The sequence below is a fragment of the Vulpes vulpes genome, chromosome 3 (assembly GCF_048418805.1).
Source record: "Vulpes vulpes isolate BD-2025 chromosome 3, VulVul3, whole genome shotgun sequence".
Lineage (NCBI taxonomy): Eukaryota > Metazoa > Chordata > Mammalia > Carnivora > Canidae > Vulpes > Vulpes vulpes.
Window position 1 is genome coordinate 3,774,681 of NC_132782.1, and position 23,712 is coordinate 3,798,392.

Consider the following 23,712-nt stretch of genomic DNA (forward strand, 5'->3'; position numbering starts at 1 on the left):
AGTCATCTATTTGGTCTCAAGTGCTCCCACATGAATAGTTGGGTTCCATTTGCTTAGTTGGTACAACAAATTTTGCAGTTTTAGTTTTTGATTTGCAATTTTATTCTTCTCCACTCATTGCAATTGGCCAGATTGCTCTTGGTATTTTATCTTCTTAATTCTTCCTTTTTTTCACTTCTTATGATTTGGAATATTTTCATATGCTTAATTTTCCAGTGTATTCACAGGAAGCTTTAATAGAGATTAAGGTTTTGTTGTCATTCTTGTTGTTTTTACTGGCATCACTGTGCAAACTTGATGGGTTCTTTTCTCTGTATTCTATATTACTTAGCTGCAAATCAGCTGATAAAGCAGATGTTTGCTGTTAGTGGTTTTTAAAAAGCAATTCTAACTTAAAGGAGTGTTTTATTTTATTTTTAATTTTTAAAAAGATTTATTTACCCATGTGAGGTAGGGAGGAGAGGAGCAGAAGGAGAGAATCTTCAAGCAGATTTCCTTCCCATTGAGCGTGGAGCCCAACTCAGGGCTCTATCCCACAACTCATGAGATCATGACTGACTTGAAACCAAAAGACAGACACCTAACTGACTGAGCCACCCACATGCTCCAGAAGTGTTTTTTTTTTTTAATATAAAATGAAAAAAATGGAATAAGATATTTAACCCTTTCTAACATTTCTCAATTATAGCCTTTTTTTCTATGGAAATTTATATATTAAAGTTTATTGCTTTAGAAAATATTGTTCCTTCATTATTTTAACAAAGATGAATTTGATGGATCAGAGTGCTTAATTCTGATAGGTAAGCATATTAGTTTGTCTCTCTATTTCTGTTGTTCAAAGAAAGTCCTCCTGAACCATTCTTTAATTCAACAATCCTGCAAGTTCGTTGAATATGTTTAAGTGCACAAACATTTTGCGGTTTATTTTGGCTTATTATTACTTTGTAATTTAATTAAAGGAAAAATAAATAAATAACATAATTCAAATAGAATATGTTTGGTTCTTAAGTAATTTTTGTGCCAAAATTTAAGGTTCTTTTCAAAATAGGGCCACAATCTCAACTAAATTATTTATCAGATCACTTAACAATGAAATAGCCGGGAGAAATTATATTTACATGTTTTTTTTAAAATTTTTATTTACTTATGATAGTCACAGAGAGAGAGAGAGAGAGAGAGAGAGAGAGAGCGCGGCAGAGACACAGGCAGAGGGAGAAGCAGGCTCCATGCACCGGGAGCCCGACGTGGGATTCGATCCCGGGTCTCCAGGATCTTGCCCTGGGCCAAAGGCAGGCACCAAACCGCTGCGCCACCCAGGGATCCCTATTTACATGTTTTTAAAGGCATATATTAAATTGTGAGTTTCTTTAGCAGCAAGGTGGTACACAATGGCATATTCATGAGTCGTCACAATGACAAAATCATGGAATTTATATCTTCCCTCCATGCAAGTAGCAAAATTTGCTAGCCTGAAATGTACTAGTTTAACTTAAACACCATATACCACGTATATACATTAATTTGGACTCTAACCATAAGTACCCAAATTGCCCAAGGCATGCAAAATCTAACAATCAGTAGAAAAAACTCACAGAGGTCAACAAGCTTGAGTTCTAGTTAGCATTCTTAGAGCAAGACAAGAATGTAAACCAATTTTATTTAGATATTAAAATTTAATCACTTGAGAATAAGACAAAAGATGGCAAAAGATTAGCATTGAATGTAATCACTAATTGTTTTCTATATGAACAGTGGTATAAATATGCTACTTATACAGCTGATTGGAACATTTAAAGCTATGACAATGCCATCTCCTTATCCTTATGTAACAAGGAGAAGCCTATCACAATCTTCCAAACTTGAAGGGAAATTCAATGACAGTTCACATTGCTTTTTCCCCTTGTAAATTATTTTACTTAAAATTGAAAACCAGAATGACAGCTCAAGCCAACCAATATATTAACCCTTTGTACTAAACCAAAAACTAACAAAATATCTTCTACTTATTTTTTTTTAATTTTTTACTTTTAAGGATCTTATTTATTTGAGAGAGAATGAGCGAGTGAGAAACACAAGCAGGGGGAGCAGCAGACTCCGAGGGAGAAGCAGACTCCTCACTAAGCAGGAAGCCCGATGCAGGGCTCAATCCCAGGACCCCGGGATCTTTCCTGAGGTGAAGGCAGACACTTATCTGACCGAGCCACTTAGGCACCCAAAATGGCTTCCCCTTAAATACACATAAGATTTCATATCTACCCACAGAACTCCTGATCAAGAAGCTACGGGAATTAACTTCTGCTGAAAATTGCTTTTTTCTCCTCAACTTGCGGTTCTCTGTGTTCACATGAAGGTGAGGTAACAAATGTAAAACCAAATGTGGAACAAATGGTAAAACCCCAGGTGGCTAGAACATGGACATTCTGCGCTACAGGGGTTCATTCAACAATAATTCAGCCTTAACATTTCAACATCAATAAATGAGGTTACCAAAATTCTACAGACAACATTATGAGACAACATTTCTTTTTTTGTTGTTATTTAGGTTCCAGGAAAATCTATGACAAATATACAAAGTGATATACAATATAAATTACTGCTGATGCTAACGAATATTTACAAATCTTTCAAAATTCTTGACACTAGAATTTTATAAAGAAGAAACAGTAAGTCCAATCCTATCTATTTGTTGTGTTTAGTTGAGTTTGAGTGTGGTGCTGTTCTCAGGGCTTTACAGAAGTTAGGCTGAGAACACAGGACTTGACTCCCTTTTAGAGGAACGTCTTGTTTCCCAGGAGTTTAGAGAGTCTTCCTGCCCAAAGGAAATTGCCTCAACCAAGTAGAGCACCTTTACTTCTCTTATATGCAATTTTTTCTGAGTATAAAATTAGTAACTACTGTTACCATTTTGGAAGATGCTTTCTTCTTTCTTCTTCATTCTTTTTCACTCTCCTGTTTTCTTCTTTTTCCTTCTTCCCAGCCACCGATTTTCCCTCTTTTCCTCTTCTTTTACATCTCTACATATAATGTTCTCTTGTTAACTTCCTGAAGCATTTACAAAATTTTGTTTACATGTTTTGTTTTGATTTTGGGGGGCATATTTTTAAATGTTGCATAATAGTCTGTCAAGTAATTAGTTTACTTTGTTCCAGATACTAGAACCATCTCTCAGTAGCAATTGCACTTTGTGATCTTGGGGCGCATATCAGTGACAGACAAAATGCTGCATTAAGAATCTTCAGGGATTTTTGTGATCACATAATGATTGCTGGACCGTGGGAATTAGGCTATGGAGAGCTCCTAGCTCATTCTCAACTAATGGGGATGCCATGGCTATATCTTAGAAATGAACCCAATGACTTTTGGGACATTGCATCTACCTGTTTGAAAAAGGTCGGGAGTGTCTTTGAACAACGAAGAATTTTGTTGAGTCAAAGAATAAAGTGGTTTCTGTCATTATGAAGTCAAATTTGGATAGAAGAGTATGCATAGATATTGAGTAGCCATGTTTGGCCATTATGATTATTACACTACTGTCTTTTAGCTTTAAACTCATACATCTGTATTGTGTTTTTTTGACACTGAGGTTGAACTCGTGTATACTTTGCCAGTTGGTCTCCATGATATTTTGTAAAAAGAGGCCCTAGAGAGAATCCCGAAGGCTGAATGAATTCAAAAGGACTTGGGCTTTCCTGTTTGCACCCAAATCCAGTCAGGTGATAGCTCTTTATCCCTGCAATGACAACTGATCCCACAAGTAACCGTTCACTGCAGCCTGCAATTTTTCTGTGCTATTTAAAATCAGCCTCAGTACATTCCTTTCAGAAAACTCAGAATCAGCCACACGGCGCTTCAGCCTCAGAAGTCTGAGTCCCCGCTCTGCAGGCTCTCCTCTGGGCCTCTGAGCTTCATTGACCCCCTTTGCTCCCCTAACCTTGGTTTAACACACAAAGTGTCCTTCTCCTCGTGCCTTTTTCATTTTCTAATAGCCAGTTGGCAGTTCTGTCTCATTTTCTTCTGCTAAGATAACTGATGCAGTTTCTGTCTCCCTGAAAACCTCTGGCCTATTCAGCTGTGGGTGAAGATAAAGAACTATATGGCATTACTCAAGATAGCTGCATTAGAGAGGAGGCAGGGGCTAAGAGAGAAGCTCGAGGGGACAGAGGACGACTTGCCCGTGGGCGTAGAATAGAGCTAGCATAGCCACTGTTGAGGGAGAAAGTCGGAGAGTCCTCAGTCCCATGTGGGAGAACTTTCAACTAGGTTACAAATAAAATTATTTTCTGGAAATCTACATCCTGGTGAGTCCATGTACAGCAGAGGAAGGATGAGGCTCTTCAGGTTGGAGGATAAGCTTTAGAAATTCTTGGTCGTTTGTGTTTGGTGGTCCTGGGTCGGGGGCACCAGATGGTCAGTGGTAATGAAGACAGAGGCCGCAAGAAAGGCCGTGTTCCCATGGGGTCAGCCCACCCAGTGAGTCCTGAGGGTAGGGACTGCGTCCAAGGAGGCTGCTCAGTATGGTGTTTTGTTCTAAATTCATTGTGTCTAAATTCATCATGCTTCATTGCATGGCAGTCTGAGGGGAATTTTAAAAAATAGGCCATATTCCCATTCCACACAAGTGTGTAGTATTCTCTCATAAGAATATCTATTTGACTCTCTCCATCCCCAAAATACCAAGGAGCCCAAAAAGAGCGGTGGTTTTAATTGACCATCTCAACTCAAGTTTAGACAGTGAAGTTGGTGGTTTAGGCTCCTATAATACGATGACGCATGCCTTGGTAGAACTGAAAAGCACTGCACCTCTGTATAGCAGCATTCCCAGCTGCACACTGTGGATAATCATTTCACCTTTTGGACAAATCGTAACAGAGCCCCTTCAATGAAAGAATGTATTAATCTCAAGTGCAACGTAGACTGATTGCATTCACTCTGACTGCTAATGATGTATTTTGCTATATCATAAAGAAGTAATATAAAAAAAGGACATTATTTTTTTGGTTTTTTTAAAGGATATAATTTTAGTTTGTATTGCAGGCAATGTGATTAAAATTTTAACATAGTTTCATATGACCAGCAAGTTTTATAAATGATGTTTCCTTTAAAATGGTTTTGTTTTGGAGATTCAGATTTCCTCAGAATTTGGTTAGATTCAAGTCCCTATCTCAAAGATCAAACAAACACCTAAACAATCTATCATTCCTAATTCTATAACTTAAAAAACTTGACATTTTGTGCCAAAACCTTCATGTGTATTATTTCCATTAATCCTCACAAAAATGTGGCAAGAGAATAATTATTGATTATAAATGTCCAAAGATAGACATTGGATTATAACTCAATTTGACTCTAAGACTCATGCACTTCCTACTATGCAAGCTGCTTCCCTTTAGTATATGATTCCCTTTGTGTTTGGGAAAATATAGGGAATTGGAAATGTGAAACTGATATAGTACAGAGGCTACAATACAGGCCCCCATGGAGCTCAGAGACTTTATAAGGCTTCTGAGATAGTAGAAGAACCGACCCAACCCAGCTCTGCTGATTCCTGATACTTTATATGGCTAGATCTGAACTTACTCCAACATGTTCATAACCATAATCTGAATGCTACTGCCAGCAATGAAGAGTTGCTGAGTTCCTTGGCTGTGTCTAATTTTACCCCAGCCTCGAGTCTAAAAACCACCAAATTTTAATATGAGATTGAATGACACAATAGGCACACTTCTATTGATACATATCAATACAATTATATATATATATGTATATATATATATATGAAAGGAAAGCTTTGTCAGTTTGTGTAAAGGTTCAGATGCAATTAGAAATCATTTCTTTTATCATGATTTCTCTTAGAAGATCTAGAGAAATTCCATTATGTATGTAACAAGAGGACTAAAAGCCCTTCTCCCTTCAGATGAAGCCTGGGAGAAGAAAAAGTCACTAATAAAGAGATCCATCAGACTGTATAAATAATCATTTCAACTTCACCTTGTCTGTGTTGCCCTGGAGCTGAGTTTGTGGGTATTTGGGCTGGAGAGATTGAATTTCTCTGGTATTCAAATATGAGAGGAATATTTTTTAATTGCTTGCTTTTGCTGTCATGGTTATTGGCCTGAAAAGGGAGAGGAGAGTGTGGAGATTGGGAGAGGCTGGGTACCATATCAGAAAAGCCAATGAATGGCTTTTAAAAGAGGATATCCACTTGTTAATCTTTTTTTTTTTTTTTTTTTTTTGCATTTCTATATGTAAATTTCCTCCATCTCCCCAAAACAGTGTGGAAAACTTGATACACATACAAAGGCATGGTACTTTGGAGAAGGAAACTATGGAAATCTGGAAGAAGAAATATGTTATTTTTTCTTTTTTAAAGGATTTGTGAGAAATAAAGAAAGAACAGCCATAGCTGAACACCTAAATAAGAGATGAGTGAGGAGAATGTAAGAACACCTGGAATTCATAGATATTAAAAAAAAAAGTGTGACTCCAATCAACCTCTGCATTATAGATATAGGTACTCAATGAATGTTTTTGATATGTATTACATTTATTGAGCATGTATAATTCTCTAGGCACTGTTCTAAGTACCTTGCACATATCAACTTATTAAATTCACACAATAACCCTTTAAAACAGGTGTTCTTATCCTTATAACTTTACAGATTGAGGGTATTGGGATTACATTAAGTAATTTAACCAAGGTTGTATAATTGAAATAGCTTACAGCTTCTAAGAGGCAGCGCTAGGATTTGAACGTTAGGTGTGTGGCTCCAATAAAAAAATGATTCAGAGAAATACTCAAAAATACACTCTATAAGTGTCAACAAGTTTAAATAAATGATATCACTCCATCTTCCTAAAATATCCTTCAGGTAACAAATACCTAAAAAGAAAATTATAGCTAGATGCCATGTACTTTTCAATCCTATGAACATAGCTTTCAGAAAATATTGACTTATTCTAACAGACTGTTCTTAAGTGCATTATTGTTGGATTAAGAGCAAATTCATGTGTCCATTATTGGCATGAGCAGACTCAAAGAAGCTGCACCTCCTGAGCCTGTGTAATAGTGGCAGAGGGACTAGTGCGAGATCCCTAAGGAGAAGATCAACCTTGATGAACCAGAGATGGAACAGTCAGGGCTGATGTTCTTTCCAGTGTGAGATTCTCTAGCCATTTTGGAAGGTCTGAATTCAATTGTATTTAAAGGAATGTTATTATAAAGTCTCTGTCTTCAACACAAAAGTTACAGAGCTGTATTTTTTTTATTCTTGAGGATTAAACTTCAGAGGAAAGAAAAAGGAATCAGTACACATACTGCAGGGTCCATGCTTCTTTGAGGGTGCCTCAGACTCCAAATGCCCATTTTGCTGCTCTTGCAATTGTCCTTTCTAAGTCATCCATTGACAATCTGTGATTTGTGATCATGGCATAATCTGTTTGTGTGAATTTAACTCTGTATGCGTGTATTTGGTTTCACATAAGGTCAGCTAGGTGACTTTGTGAACCTAATAGATGACCACTTCATTGAGCAACATACTCGTGGGAGCATCAGTGATTCTATTTCTATATTCCTCCCACTTCCAACACTCTCCTAAATTCTCACTGGCACACAAACTGCCTTTCATTTTATCATGGCTTGATAAAACCTTAGTATAGCTTTCATTCACTTATTACCCTCTTTTAAGTCATTTTTGAAAACTACTTTACTGTTGGTATACAAGTATCATTACAGAGTTCTTCCATATAGTGAATGACTGCTTGTCTCTGTCCATTGATTAGTACTAGTTCTAAGCTTTGAGGCAGTCAGGATAAGATGGACTATTTTCTTTTTCACACAACAATCTTTTGAAAGGTTGAATCCTTAAAATCATATATTCACTAGTCACTACTCTAGTTTTTCTTTTCTATAGGCTAAAATACACAGCTCTTTCAGCCATTTTTTCTTTGACACAATTTACTAGAGCATAAACCATCTTATTTAGTTTATTCTGAACATTTGGTAATTCTTTATGTTATTCATCTATTGTAAAGTCCAGGAGAGTACACGTACCTTCAGGCATGACCACCTGACTGATGTTATGTGTGAGAGGATTGTTACCTGCCTTGATACGGATATTAGATACTAACAGCCACATAGCCTACAAGTTCATGATTTTTTCCCTTCTCTTTTTTTCATACAAGCTAATCACATTATTGGTTATTACTGAAATTCTTGTTCGTAAAAACTGGATCTTGTATATGTAAGCATTTACAAGAAAGTCAGCTCTCATTCACTGTGAACATTTAAAACAATGTACACAATGGATTTAATATTGGTTTTTCTTAACTCCAATTGGTCAATTTTAATCCATTGTTCTGGATTGAGGCAGCATCAGAGGATTGTGAAAACTAATTTGGGTGAGATAATTCCTATGTTGGAAGTCCAGCTGAGCAAGAGGGATAAGATGTCTTTTAATGTTTCTTGAAAATCCTGGAATCCTGGTTATCCATCTAAGACAGCCAAAAGGCTTCATCTTGGAGTTTAGAACCCTCCCACCTCATTTTCACTCTACAAAGATTAAAACCAAGTAGTCACAAGGCCCTCAGGGGAGAAAGAATTTGGAGGCTGAGTACTATCAAATTAGAGTAGAGGACAAAGTTCATATAATTTCAACAGTTTCAGAAAATGCATTTGACAAAATCCTACACTCTTACATGATAAAAATACATTTATTTTTGTAGAAATTGAAGAAAACTTCCTCGACTCCATAAAGAGTATTTACAGAAAACCCATAGCTAACATTATATTTAATGCTGAAAGACTGAAGTTTTCTAAGATCAGGAATAAGACAAGGATGTCCAATATCTCCACTTGTATTCATTTTTGTGCTAGAAGTTCTAGCCAGTGCAATTGAGCAAGAAAAATAAATAAAATGCATCCAAATTGGAGAGGAAATGAAACTATCTCTATTTGCAGATGACATGAACTCATATAGAAAATCCTAAAGAATCCACAGGAAAGCTATTATACCTAATACATGAGTTCAGCAACCTGGCAGGATATAAAATCAATATACAAAAATCAATTGTATTTCTATACGCTGGCACTGAACAATCTGAAAATGAAATCATTCCATTTGCAATACCATCAAAAATAAATCCTCAGGAATATATTTAACAACAACAAGAACAACAACAAAAGTACATGAGTTGAACATACCAAAAACTACAAAACATCATTGAAAGAAATTAAAAGGGACCTAAAAAAATACAAAGATAGGCCTTGGTTTGCATGGTCCCAGACTATCAGAGCCAAGAGGAATCCCCCTCAAGTACTAGCCATGAGCACCCCAGCCCTAGGAGTTGCAGCTGCCCCTAGCGCGCATTCAGAGAACAAAGAAGACAAAAACTCAAGGAACATATATTGAAAAACCTTTTTTTGCATACAAATAGGAAAATCACACATCCAGTAGTAGAGACCAGAGCGTGATGAACTCTGAAGTTCAGGTCCAGGAAGAGACAAAAGTTTTGAAATTTAAAACAAAAATATCTGGTAAAGAACATGTCAGTAGACCTCCTGGGAACAAAAATAATATAACAATGGGGGAAATGGTATTCCTTTAAGACTTTATAATGAATTAAGCAATTCAACAGTAACAATTGACACCCATAATTTTGAGGATAAATGGGACAGTTGGTGCCAATTAAAGATGACCCTCAAAATCAACACATGACATTAAGCCTAGTATTTCATCTTAAAAACAACAGTAAAAAGAGACAAATATCTACAGAAAAACCAGAGCAAGATATTAACATGTCCAAGAAGCTTGCACTTGGGCTAAATTGTTTAGTCTAAGATTAATTCATTTAGAAAGTCAGTGATGAGAGTTCTGCAACAATGAAGACATTTCAGCTCCTGTCCCCAAAGCCCGAGCCTCTGCCCACAGACACCCACAGTGTGACAGTGAGAAGTGACAGAGCCCCAAACATGATGACCACCACTAGACTTGTGAGCGCTACCTCTCAGGACTGACAGCTGCTGTGGGTCCTATCAGAAGTCACCACAACAGTGCTCAGAATGCTGCAAAATAAGGCATCAGGAGAACACTGCCAATGTTACATTCCGGAAAGGGCCTCGGGAGAAAGAATCACTACAATCAAACATGGTTTCATCTAGTGCCAAAACCAGTTCTCAAGATGCATGGAGAAAGAAGGTACTGTCAAGAAGCCTGACATCTGAAATTGTAGCCAGGCCTGCTTCACCTTCTAACACCAAAATGATACAGAAGTCAAAAAGGATTGATCCTTGAAGACACACTGTAGCAAAAGCAACTATTGATAAATCAGCTCAGCCCAATGAAACAGTAGAAGAAAGAAAAGAAAAAGCTCCTTTGAGTGAGTGGAAAGCTGGCAAAAGAAAAGTGCTGGAAAGGCCTTCTAGCTCAGTGTACCCAGCCTGAGCCTGACCGGCTAAATGAATACTCAGTTGAGTCCTTTTGGACTACCATGGTAGGAGAAGATGAGCAAAGATTATTTACTGAAAAAGTAAACAAACTTCTTCTGAATGCCTAAACTTGACTGATGAGGGGAGCCCAAAAGAAGAAATATTGGTCATACTTAATAACCAGATACCAAAACCAAAAATTGGATATGCCATGCATGTATTGAACCTCTCACCTTCTCAACAAATAGTATTGGGAAAACTCAGTAGCCATGTGAAAAAGAATGGAGTTGGGGGATCCCTGGGTGGCGCAGCGGTTTGGCGCCTGCCTTTGGCCCGGGGCGCGATCCTGGAGACCCGGAATCGAGTCCCACGTCGGGCTCCCGGTGCATGGAGCCTGCTTCTCTCCCTCTGCCTTTGTCTCTGCCTCTCTCTCTCTCTGTGACTATAATAAATAAAAAAAATAAATAAATAAAAAAATTAAAAAAAAAAAAAAGAATGGAGTTGGACCACACACCAAAAATAAAATTAACTCAAAACTAATTAAAGACCTAGATTTAAGAGAACCTATAAGTTAAAGCACCTGTAAAATTTTTAAAAGAAGATGTAGGTGTGGGGTACCTGGGTGGCTCAGTCATTTAAGTGTCTGGCTCTTGATTTTGGCTCAGGCCATGACTTCAGGGTTGTAAAATTAAGCTCTGCACTGGATATGGAGCCTGCTTAAGATTCTCTCTCTTCCTGTCTAAAAAATAATTTAAAATTAATAATAAAATAATAAAGAAAACGTGGGTGCAAACCTTCATGATATTGAAATAGGCATTAGTTTTTTAGTTATCACACAAAAAGCACAAGCAATGAAGGAAAAACTAGGGTAAATTGGATTGCATCAAAATAAAACTCTTTTGTGCTTTGAAAGATTATCAAGAAAGTAGATAACCCACAAAATGGGGGAGGATATTTGTCCATCATATATATTATAAGGATCTTGTATGTAGAATATATGAAGAACTATTACCACTAATGTTTTCATATTTGTATATATTGCAAAATGAAGACTTCCATATTTTGGTGTTCATATTTCATAAATGTGAGTAAAGACTAAAGTTAACCCAAATTGCATGAAATAAAAATAAATTAAGATAATGGGAAAAACAACACAGTAGGAAAAAGGCAAAGAGTATATAAAACTAACCAAACTCAAAGTTGATTCTCTGAAAAAATTACTAAAATTGATTATACTTAGATAAAACTAATTAAGAGAAAACCAACAATGTCAGGGATGAAAAAAGAAAATATTGCTACAGATCCTACAGACATTAAAATAAAAAAGATAATATTTTGGATATCTTTATGTCAAATTAAATAACTATAATGAAATGAGAAATTTCTTATAAAGCACTAATTTCCCTAATTGACACAGTAGAAATAGAAAATCAGAATAGCTATACATCTACTGAAAAATCTGAATTAAAAAAAAAAAAAAAACAGCTCCTCCATAAAGAAACTCTGGAGCAAGATGACTTTACAGGTAAAATCTATCTAAATTTTAAATTTTTTTTAAATTTTTATTTATTTATGATAGTCACAGAGAGAGAGAGAGAGAGGCAGAGACACAGGCAGAGGGAGAAGCAGGCTCCATGCACCGGGAGCCCGACGTGGGATTCGATCCCGGGTCTCCAGGATCGTGCCCTGGGCCAAAGGCAGGCGCTAAACCGCTGCGCCACCCAGGGATCCCCTCTATCTAAATTTTAAAGAAGGAATTTTAATGATCTTAGAGACTCTTTCAGAAAATAGAGAAAAAGGTGAATGCTTCCTTTATTTTATGAAACCAGCATAAACCTAACACCAAAACCTAGAAGACAATACCAGATAATTAATTACAAATATTCCTCAGACATATAGACACAAAATCCCTGAACAAAATATTAGCAAATCAATTCAGCAATATATAAAAGAAAAGAATACACCATGACCATATAAGTTTATCCCATAAATTCAAAATTGGTGTGGTATTTCATCATTGTTCAAAACAAGATGCATAAAAAGTATTTAACAGTGTCCTAATAAAATAAAAACTCTTAGGAACTGAGATATAGAAAACAACTTTCTCAACCCAAGAAAGGGCACCTTTTAAAACCTACAAATAGGGATCCCTGGGTGGCGCAGCGGTTTGGCGCCTGCCTTTGGCCCAGGGCGCGATCCTGGAGACCCGGGATCGAATCCCACGTTGGGCTCCCCGTGCATGGAGCCTGCTTCTCCCTCTGCCTGTGTCTCTGCCTCTCTCTCTCTCTCTATGACTATCATAAATAAAGAATAAAAAAAAAAAACCTACAAATAAAACATCATATTTAATGTTGAAAGATGAAATCTTTACTCCTAAGGTCAGGAACAAAGCAAGAATGCAACTTTTACTATTTCTATTCAATATGTACTGGATACCCAGTACAATAATGGTAAAAAAAAAAAAAAAAGAAAAAGAAAAGAAAAGAAAAGAAAAAGAAACTTAAGCCTTGGAAAGGCAAAATACGTCTCTATTTGTAGATGGCATGATTATCTATGTAGGAAGTCCTAAATAATCTACAAGTAAGTATTAGAAAGAATCAATGAATTTATCACAATCACAAAATGTAGCATCAATAAATAAAATTCAATTGTATGCATCTAACAGCAAATAATTGGAAAATGAAATCTGGAAAAGTGCATCAAAAACATAGGATACGTAGAAATAATTTTAACTAAAAATGTGTAGGAAGATTCAATGCTGTTAAGATGTCCATTCTTCTCAAAATAGCCTAAGGATTCAGCACAAGCTTAATCATAATCTCAATAAGCAGTTTGTAGAAACTAAGAACTTAAAAAAAAAAAAAGAAACTAAGAACTTACTATAAGTTTGAAATGAAAATATATAGCAATATTGAGAACCATAGAGAACAATAGTTAAAAAAAAAGAATAACTTTGGAGGACTTTTAAAACCTATTTGCAAGGCTTTAATGACTAGAATCAGTGAAACAATAGAAAACAGAAAAACAGCAAAAAAGCAATGGTAATCATGATAGTGTGGCATTGGTAGGAAGATAGATATACAGGTAACTAGAAATTCTAAAAATTCACCCACACATCTTTGGTCAAGTCATTTTCAACAAGGTGCCAACCTAATTCAACAGGTGAAATTACAGAGTTTTCAATAAATGGTGTGGGAACAATTGCATATTCAAATGGCTTCTATCTCATTTCATGAATATGCATTAATATTAATCCAGAAAATATAATAGATCAAAAGACAACATCAGTAAATTGAAAAGGCTTGCCTCAGATTGAGAGACAATTTTTCAATACATGTATATCTGACAACATACTTACATGTACACCACAGAGAGAACCTACACAACTTAGTGATAGGGAGATCCCTACTACCTCTTCTACTTTCCTGAAATGGACAAGTGATTTAAATGGGAAGAATCTGAAAAAGATATTCAAATGGCCTACAGGCACATGAAACAATCTTCAATATTATTAGTCAGCAGGGCAATTCAGAGTGGAACCACAATGAGGTATCTTTTCATACTTAATAGATTGGCTGGAATTAAAAAAGATAGTCAAAGGGCGCCTGGGGGGCTCAGTTTGTTGGGTATCTGTCCTTGGGTAGGGTCATGCATGACCTCAGGGTTGTGGGATCAAGCCTCAAGTCAGGCTCCCTGATCAGTGAAGAGTCTGCTTCTCCCCTTCTCCTTCTATCCTCTCTCAAACAAACAAACAAACAAACAAACAAACAAAAGATCATCAGTAGTGTTGATTAGGCTGAAGGCCACTGGAACTCTCAAAAATTTCTGGTGGGAGTATAAAATGGTACAAATACTGAAGAAAACATGTTGACAATTTCTTATAAAGCTAAATATACGTTTTCACATGACTTAGCAGTTCCACTTCTAGGTAAGAAATTAAAAAGTAATAATAACAGAAAGACATACACAAATATTCATAGCAGCTTTCTTCATAATGGCTAAAACCTAGTAATAACTCAAATGTTGTTTGGAGAATGGATAAGAAAAATGTCACTCATATAATACAATATTACTCAGCAATAAAAATGAATAACGCAACGATACGCACAACCACTTGAGCAAAAAGGTAAGACAGGAAAATGCATACACTTATGATGCCATTTACATTGGGTTCTAGTTATAGAATTAAGAGTAGTGGTTGCTTGGGGTAGTGGCCTGGAGCAGACTGAATGCAAAAGAGTAGAAGGAAACTTTTTGGGGTGACAGAAATGTTCTATATTGTGATGGGGGCGTGAGTTACACTAGTTGTAGGGTATATACACCTAGCAAAGCTCAATGAATTGTGAACTTAAGTTCAGAATATTTCATTACATATGTATTATTCTCAACACAGTTTGTAAAAAAAAAAAGGAAAGAAAACACCTCAAAGCTTTGAAAAACAAAGCCATCTTTAATTATACATTTAACCATCTAACATTATTTCCAAAAAAAGTTGATAAAGTCACAGAAGCTATGAGAGCCAAGGCCATCTTTAATTATACCTGAAATATCAAGGTAAACAAGATTGGTCCTGAGCTCCATTCAGAAAATGGAGGATCTTTGCCTGTGTCCCTAATGCTACCATTGCTGCAAGTAGTTCATTAGTGTTCTCATTTACCAAACATTTCGTGGAGTGTCTACTTTATATGGAATACTGTGCTGGGTGTTGAGCTTTGTCCACAAAGAGTTCACACCCTAGTTGAGAGGACATATGTGAACAGATAAATCTCAACGTAAAATGTTATAAAAATTAAAGCAATGGTATGGCAGTATGGCCAAGGTGCTGTTGGAGTCTATAGGGTAAAACAACTAACTCTCCATGAAGGTGACAAAGCGACATGCCACCAAGATCTTGAAGATGATGAGTGGGAGTTTTCTAGGTAAGGAGAAATGAAAGATGTCAGGGGCCTGTTAGGCAGTAGAGCATGTGCAAGATATTTAGTCCTAGAAAGCCATGATGTGATGCAGAAGCAGAAAATTCCCAGGTGGCTGGGGGATGAGATATATAGAACGTGGTAGGAAATGACGAAAGAGGAAGAAGCCTCCTCTGAAGGACTTTGTAAGTCACTCTTGTAAGCACATCATATACACAAATATACATCAAACTTTGTGTAGTAGGCACTGTTGTGAATTAATCTTCCATTACTTACCTGACTCTTACGTACTTCGCTTCCTTGACTCCATTGGTACATCTTAGCAACATTGTATGAGATCTTCCCCAGGAAACTATTTTAATTTTAGATGTAAGGATAAAATAATATAAGATTGCAAGTTATTTTTTTTAAAGATTTTATTTATTTATTCATGATAGACACAGAGAGAGAGAGAGAGAGAGAGAAGCAGGCTCCATGCAGGGAGCCCGATGTGGGACTCAATCCCTGGTCTCCAGGATTGTGCCCTGGGCCAAAGGCAGGCGCTAAACCGTGTGCCACCCAGGGATCCCCTGCAAGTTATTTTAAGATATTTAGACGAATGAAATACAGCAACTAGAAATCTTACCATGACTCGCTTTCCTCTTTATTTTGTTAAAATATATGCTGTGTGGAAAGCTATGTGCAAGCATAACAATAGGTGATCGATAGTATCGTTATTATCATGACACTATTCTATACTTTTGTATTCCAGTTATCTTCTTGTCAAGCATCTCTCATGCCTTTACAAATGAGTAAATACAATTTCCTCCAATTTTTCATTTATATAATTGAGATAACATGAAGTCGAGGAACAGAGTTGACGCTAGACAGGAAGGCTTTGGAATAATTCAGAGGAGACCACACAAACCGAACAGAATTTATTTGAGCCCGTTCTAACCTTTGGATCATATCCCTCCCAGAGGAGATAAAGAAATCCGTCCGCCAGTGCACACTGAAAATACTGACTATACTCTCCAATGATGTTGAGTTAGAAATTATTTCCAGTAGGTAGTCTATACAGCCAGAGCATTTAAGTCCGATGCGATGGGCAGAGACCAGACCTTTCAACACTTTTAAAAGCATTTTTTTTTGATATTACAAATTCCAAACGACTCTAACATTTTTTCCTTTTATCAGTTACCACATTTAGTGCTTAATCCAGAACTGTTGCCTACTCTATTTTCTCTTTTCTTTTGCCTTTATATTCCATCTCAAACCTCAGGATAAACTGCGGGGTGACTCAAAATACTATTTAAATAAAAGGCCTTCTTAGAAGGCCTTAAAAGGAGCGGAGTTGGGTATTTGAGGGAAGGTTTCCCCACCCGAAGCCAAAGACATCTATTTAACTGCTGTGGTCTCTAGGCCGTGCATATTGACTGATTTACTGTCACAGATAATCCAGCGCTTGGCCAGAAGCCATTTCAGTTTAAGGGCATGCGGTTTGGCAGGCAGCATTGCTTGCAATAATGTAATAAAACAGAAAGAAATCCATACCTGGTTGTGAAAGGAAAGAATCTATCTATTTTGCCAGAGGCAGGTGAAATGGGTCTGTGTGATTTAGTGGTGGGTCAGAGCAGAGCCGTATAAAATAACCCACCATGACTTGTATTTCTGAAAATGACCAGCATGCTTCAGAGTTCCTGAATTCTGTTCACTTACTGGAAGTGGTGGGGGACAGTTACTAGTTTTATTTGTCTTTTCAGACCATTGGCTTATGATGGTGCTATTACTGTTTATGGTTGTTCTGATCAAGCTTCTTTTGGTTGCAATGATCAGAATGCCATGTAATCTCACTCAGATCACATCAAATCAGAGGCTAGGAGAAGAAGTAGAGGTGGGTTTCAGAAAATACGGAACTGAGACAGGCTGCTTCTCCTGGCGATTCGGTTCCATTCTTTTCTTTAACACATTGCCTTCCTCTGCTCGCACATGACCCCAAAGCACTGCCTCGCCCACTTTGTCTTTTGTCCTGTTATCACAGTCTTTTTGTTATAGCCCATTGCTAACTAACTGAGTCTTTTGGTGTCTAATTTCCAAGTTCCCAGGAAGAGAATTTGACTTGACCAGCTCACCCATGTTTTGATCAGGATCTTTGCACCAAGTGATATCCTAGGTCTCTATGAATTGGTGTCTCAAGAGGTGGTTTGAATAGAGACCCTCATCATACAGCCTACTTCTCATCCAGCTTGGACTACAGACAGGAAAGGCAATAGGAGGCATGTCTGCTATCACAAGGGCTTCTAATTATATTAAAGCTGGAGATGTCTTTCACTGAAAAATACTGAGTGCCTGCAACAGACCACGATGTCTAAGCACTATGCTAACTTCTAGAGATGCAGCTGATAACAAGATGGAAAATCTGTTCTTCCCTGGTCTGCCCCAGCCATGTCATCCTCCAATATCCCTCAGTCCCCTTCAGACAAGGTTATTCAATGTATCCTTTATTTGGGCTTTGTGGTATCACCTCTGAGTCTTCGTGACACTCTGGCTCTTCAAGATCCTTCCTTATTACGCACAAAGCCCTTCCATTGTTCCAAAAGCTGTGTAAAGACTACTTTTTTTTTTTTTTGGCACATCTTTTCACTTCCACTCTGTATCAAAACCCCCCAAATTTCCCTTCCTTCCCTCACGTTGCCCTCCTGGTGTCCGTCCCCTATATACATCTGTTCTCTAGTGGCCACCTCTTTCCCTGGCTCAGCTTGGGGCATGGCCATGAGCTAATGAGAAGACGGTTCATTGAAAAAGCTGAGGCCATACCATCCTATATACGTGTACATTTGGCTTTTAAATTAATTCTTTATGACCTAGACTTGAAGACGGAGGCTGTATTATTTCCAGATCTGCTTTTACAGTGCAGAGGCCATGAAAAGACAGCGTCACTCGAGAAACTGCCTAAATAAACGTGATGCCCCGGGTGATTCACCAAGCTGGTAACAATCCAGGGACACCATTGTTTCTTCCTGGAGGTACCTTAGCAAGCCAAGTGAATAGCCCACTAGAGAAAAGTTGTCACTTGCACTGATTCATCAACACTTTTTCCAGCAATCACAGTACCTGCGCCATCTGTGTTTAGCACTTTACAAAAAAAAAAAAAAAGGAAGAAGAAGAAGACGACGAAGAAAAAAAAGCTCTTTGCGACTGCCATACAAATCAGGGCACTAACAAAGGTCACACGGAAGGGAATTTCAGGACTCGGAGAAGATGTTCCCCTGCAAGGCAGGGAGCAGCAACAGCGTTCTACACAAGTCGTCCCGCGTCCCCGGCTGCTCCGGCCCAGCCTGGAGCTGCTGCGGGTCCGTGGGGAAATGTGTATTATGCCTAGGTTAATTTGCTGATTAATCTCTAGTCAGTGGTTTGTGCTTTCCCCAGATGGCCAATTAAAATTTACAACTGGCAGAGCAGTGTCCTGTTGGCAGGCTGCTGAGGGGCCAGAGCTGGAGGCAGTGACAGAAGGCATGGGCCCAGTTTTGCCTGCTTGTCCCCTCCCCTTTTCTTTATTTCTCTGTCTTGCTCTTTTTAAAGCTGCTGGATTTATTCAGAGGAAAGTGTAAGCCGGGCTTATGCGGTAAGTGTGAGATGTGTGGTGTAGTTTACAACTCTGCTGCTATTTACTCTCCAACACTCTCAGGGCCGCTCCAGCATTCCCGGCATCAACGGTTTTACCCACAGCAAATATAGCTGACAAAATCAGCCAGGGGGCACAACTGATTTAACAGCTTCTGAAATGTAATAGCCTTTCTTTTTTTTTTTCCTGATTTGCAGTCCCCATGGATTGATGGTCTAATATCATTCACTTCCTCACAAATATATAAAACATTTACAGTTGTTTGCGTAAATCAAAGGCAAAGTGCTATGTGTGAAGCTGATAATAAGTAATGCTGTGATATATATAAAAGATAACATACTTTTATAGCAATAGCCCCCAATATTAACTGTTACTTTTTACTTAGCGTTCCATACAAATGGCATTGTGTACACATCTGAATAAAACAGACAGCAAGGAATTTAATTAAACAAATGCAATTTGATATCATTCTTTATTTTATAGTGAAATATTTACCATACGTTTCAAATATGCATGAAGTCATCCGGATTGGAAATTCGGGAGGAAATTGTTAATCAAAGACCATTGATCCTTAAATAAGCCAAACATGGTCATGATGTATGATATGGTGACAGTTTGCTACTTTCGCTAACTGTTGATTACCATGTGCAAAACAATAAAAGAAAATATGTTCCTTGAGGTGGAAAATAATTTTTTAAGGTGAATATTGCATTATTGATGGGGAAAATGATTTGGAGAACTCAGGTGTAAGTCTCCATTATGTTAGCTAAATGGGGAGGGAGGAGGCATTGTGTAAAATTGTCTTTGTGTAAAACACATAGAATTTTGATTTTTGGTTTTTTTTTTGTTTGTGTGTTTTTTCTGTTTTTGTTCTTTTCTCTTTTGAATAGGATACATCACAGAACTTATACGCCGGACATCAATAAATCTCGATTAGACACTCAGATCAGACCTAAAGTCCATGGGTGGTACTTTGTGAGTTATTTTCACTTCTCTAGGGACTGCAGCTGCAAATAAATCATTGTTAAATTTACTTTTATGAAGTAAAATTTGAAAATAAGCAGAGATACAGCAAATTCCTTCTGAGCAGTGATCGTATTTGTTACGTTTGCCCTCAGCGCCAAGAACGGGATGTGGCACATGGTGAGCACTTAGAGAAAGGTTTGGATACTACACGAGTTTCCCCAGCAAATAGGAAAGACTCAATTTCCTCCCTGCAAGGCTTTCCATGTGAGGCTCCATTCCAATGTAAGATCTCAGATTATCTTTCGGAAAGGGGTTTCTCCTGTGTTCTGGCCTCAAACTGTTCTTGTCTAAGAGATCATAGGACAGGTGTCACACATCCTTCACCTTTTTCCTTCCCTTGATGCCAGCACCAGTGCATCTGCTCAGTAAACGGATGCAAAATGGAATTCAAGGGGCTTCTTGAACTGCTGCTATACTTTATAGAAACGACTTAATTCCACTGATAAACCTTGCACGTTAGGAAGTCAGACCTCGACCAGGCAGGATTTCAGTTCGAATTATAAGATGAGTGTGGGCCAAAAGGATTGTAAATGGGATATCTACAGACAAAACAGAATTGTGGAAGTAATATTTCTTGGTCTTGTATTTTTTTTAATCTAATCGCATAGACTACAAATTTTCTTTGGGGTAGATATTTTTATCCATAAAACAAACCACTTTTATGTAATATATGTGTTGCTCTGAGGTATTTGGCAATAATTGAATTGTATGCCTTCTCAGCTGATTAAGGAGTTTGTGTCTGGCTAGTATCTGACCCCGATTCACTGTACAGATAAAACTCGGATGAGAGGCTCTGTAGTGCCCCAGCTTGGAAATACTAAACAGTGAATCACTGTGTCTTGATGGGAGGGCTGCAAATCACTCCACACGTATTTATTAAGTACATACAAGATATAAGATACTATGTTAGGTACTACCAGCCTTTAGATATAGTTCCAAATATCAAGAAGCTTTTAGTTTGTGAACCAAAATAATAGTAAAATAGGCATAATAAGACCACTGCCAAATGCAGACTAAAAGGATCCTTGTGGGACACTTACTAGGAAGTGACTGATTTTTGTCTGATCAGATTGGGAAAGAATTCTTGGGCGAGGTGAGGTTTAAGGAATACGGATTTTGACAGGGGAGGGAGAGAAAAGAGGGACTTTCCAGGAAGTCCCTGGAAGTCTCCCAGGAAGAAGAGATTACAAGAGCAAAGGTATAAAGGCAAAAAAATATTAATTTAGCTCAGGAAGTAGAAATTGATGGAACGGATGATCAGGATGTTCGGGTATTGTGGATACGGGCACAAAAGGAGGCTTCAAAGGTCAGTTGATAAATCTGAGGGGTAGAAATTTGAAGTGAGTTAATGATCAATTCAGAACCTTCATATTTGTTGGGCAGGGAAGAAATCCTAGTTGCATGTGCATTCAACCCTGTATAGGAAGTGGGAGTCTGCCAGTAGGGAGGGAAGTTGGGACTATTGCAATGACATAAACAAGAGGTATGGGTGCCTGCACTACTGCGGGGGTAGGAATGAGGAGGACCATAAATGACAGAGCTATTTCTGATGCAGAACTGGTAGAATAGGATGGCGATTAGGACACTGAAGATGAGGGAGAGGGTCAAGTCAGAGATGACTTCAAGTTCCTAGGCTAGAAGCTAGACTGGATAGCGATGCTCTTGCAGGGAAAGAGAAGACAACTGGAGAATTACAGAGGCAGAGAGTCCACTGAATTTTGGATTTATCGAGTGGGAAGATTTAACAAGATATCATTTTTACTCTATCCGGTAGATTGTTGGAAATAGAAGTCTACGTTGAAAAGAAGTCACAAACTAGCTAGATCTGGGGATTGGCTGGTCACCTGAGGAGTATGTTAGTTAAAGTCCTAGAAATGGGTAAGATTGTCACGAGCTAGCCAACAGACCGCATTCCCATCGCAATCGACATGATCATGGTGATTATTAAAATACTGAGTTTTTTCTGCATTGGATGGTAATTGTAAGTGCCTCAAGCTCCTCAATGCACCCTAGCTGTCCTGTCCCCTTTATAGTGGTCCCTAGGACCACTGCTGCATAATAGCAATGAGAAAGTTAACATCTATCCAGCATAAGGCTCCAGGCCCCTGCTACCACGCTGTGGCTCTATCTGTTCCGATTGGTCAGTGCCCTTGCCATTAGTGTCCATCGTTAAGTAATTTAATAGTCACTCTACTCCACAGAAGGACCACAGAGTAAGAAAAGAAACAAACCAAGGAGTGCACTGGATGATCTGACAGGTTGGAGAAAGTGCTTGCAAGTGACATTAAGGTTCCTCTTCCCATATGCTTTAGGCTAGTTGCTATGGTGGGGTGTGCAGTGAGACAAATTAAATACAGTATATCATCAGGTCTCAAATGTATTGTGTACAGACAATTAAATAATAGGATGGTATACACAAAGATGCTCCGTATCCATTTCTGATTCCGGTTTTCATATTTTAAAGGACACATAATTGGCAATATGCATTTATGTTAGGCAAACGTGGGGACGTGAATCAGAATGGCATTATCCACAAAGACACAGGTTTCATTCTACATGATCATGAAGAACTGAGTTTATGCAACCCCTGAGTGGAAGGAAATTGAATTTCACTGGAATTACAATACCCATTGTCATACACAAAGTTTGTCTACATTCTCTTTTTATAGATTGTACCTACAGTTGAGAAAACTTAGAGAACCATGAACTAGAAAAATGAAAAAAGAGAGCGAGTATATGGAGTCCATACCAGAAACAGTAGTTTTGCCTACTGGATCATGAATGTATTACTTACTAGCTTCGACTACCCTTGTACTTTTGTGCAAATGGCAAATTCTTGGATCTCAGGCATTTCACTGATTTTTCTGTTTCTCAGGAAGAGTGGAAAGTAACAGATCATTCTAAGTCAAGATAGTTTGAGTTTTCCAGTTGAAAGGTCGTTAACAAAATCAGTGTGCTAGTTGTAATCTTATCATGGCTTTTCCCAGCATGAGAGAAATTTAAGTATTCATGATATTGTAATTACAAATACTGATCCCATGTTTCAGTAATGACCTTAGAAGAGAGTTAGGAAACTGAGTTTTTTTCTTCATCCCAAGAAAAAAAATTATATACTAATTATTTGCTATTAAATCGATAATACGTAATTTTAATAAATATTTTGTTTTGATCTGACAATTAATTAGCCCTACAAATGCAATATTTTCCTTTCATGATCTATTTGCAGAGAGAACGATTTTGAAGACATATTTCTAAGTTATTAACCAGTGAATTACACAAACTCTTAAGTAAATAATGAGAATGCAAATATTGGATCTATGCCCCGATAAGCAGTAGGTCAGGGTGCTGGTAGGTATTACAGGGTGTACTCAGCTCATTATCACTGTTTTCATTCTTTTAATTGTACATACCTATTAATTGTGCACTTAAGTAATGCAGAGTGGGGTGAGATTATAGCCACTGTCTGCATAAATTTATGTATGATTATTTAATCAAAGGTCAAATCAACCCTTATCTGTTTTATGGTGATCCACAACATATCTAGTAAGGACAATGCAATCCTTTTTAAAACTGCCAGGTCAGTAGCAAGCAACATATCCCTACCCCTTACTACTTCTGGTAATCAATAATTTAGGTTTCTACCCAGAACATAGACTTAATAACACATAGACTTAACAAGACATCTGATGCATTTGATGAGATTTTTAGATGAACATATTTTTGTTTCATATGTTTTACATAAATAT

General features: G+C 37.6%; 1 pseudogene; it reads left to right on the top strand.

Annotated features, from left to right (window-relative positions):
• Positions 1–4,763: 4,763 nt before the first annotated feature.
• Positions 4,764–19,877, top strand: LOC112916508 (cytoskeleton-associated protein 2-like; annotated as a pseudogene).
• The last annotated feature ends 3,835 nt before the right edge of the window (positions 19,878–23,712 follow it).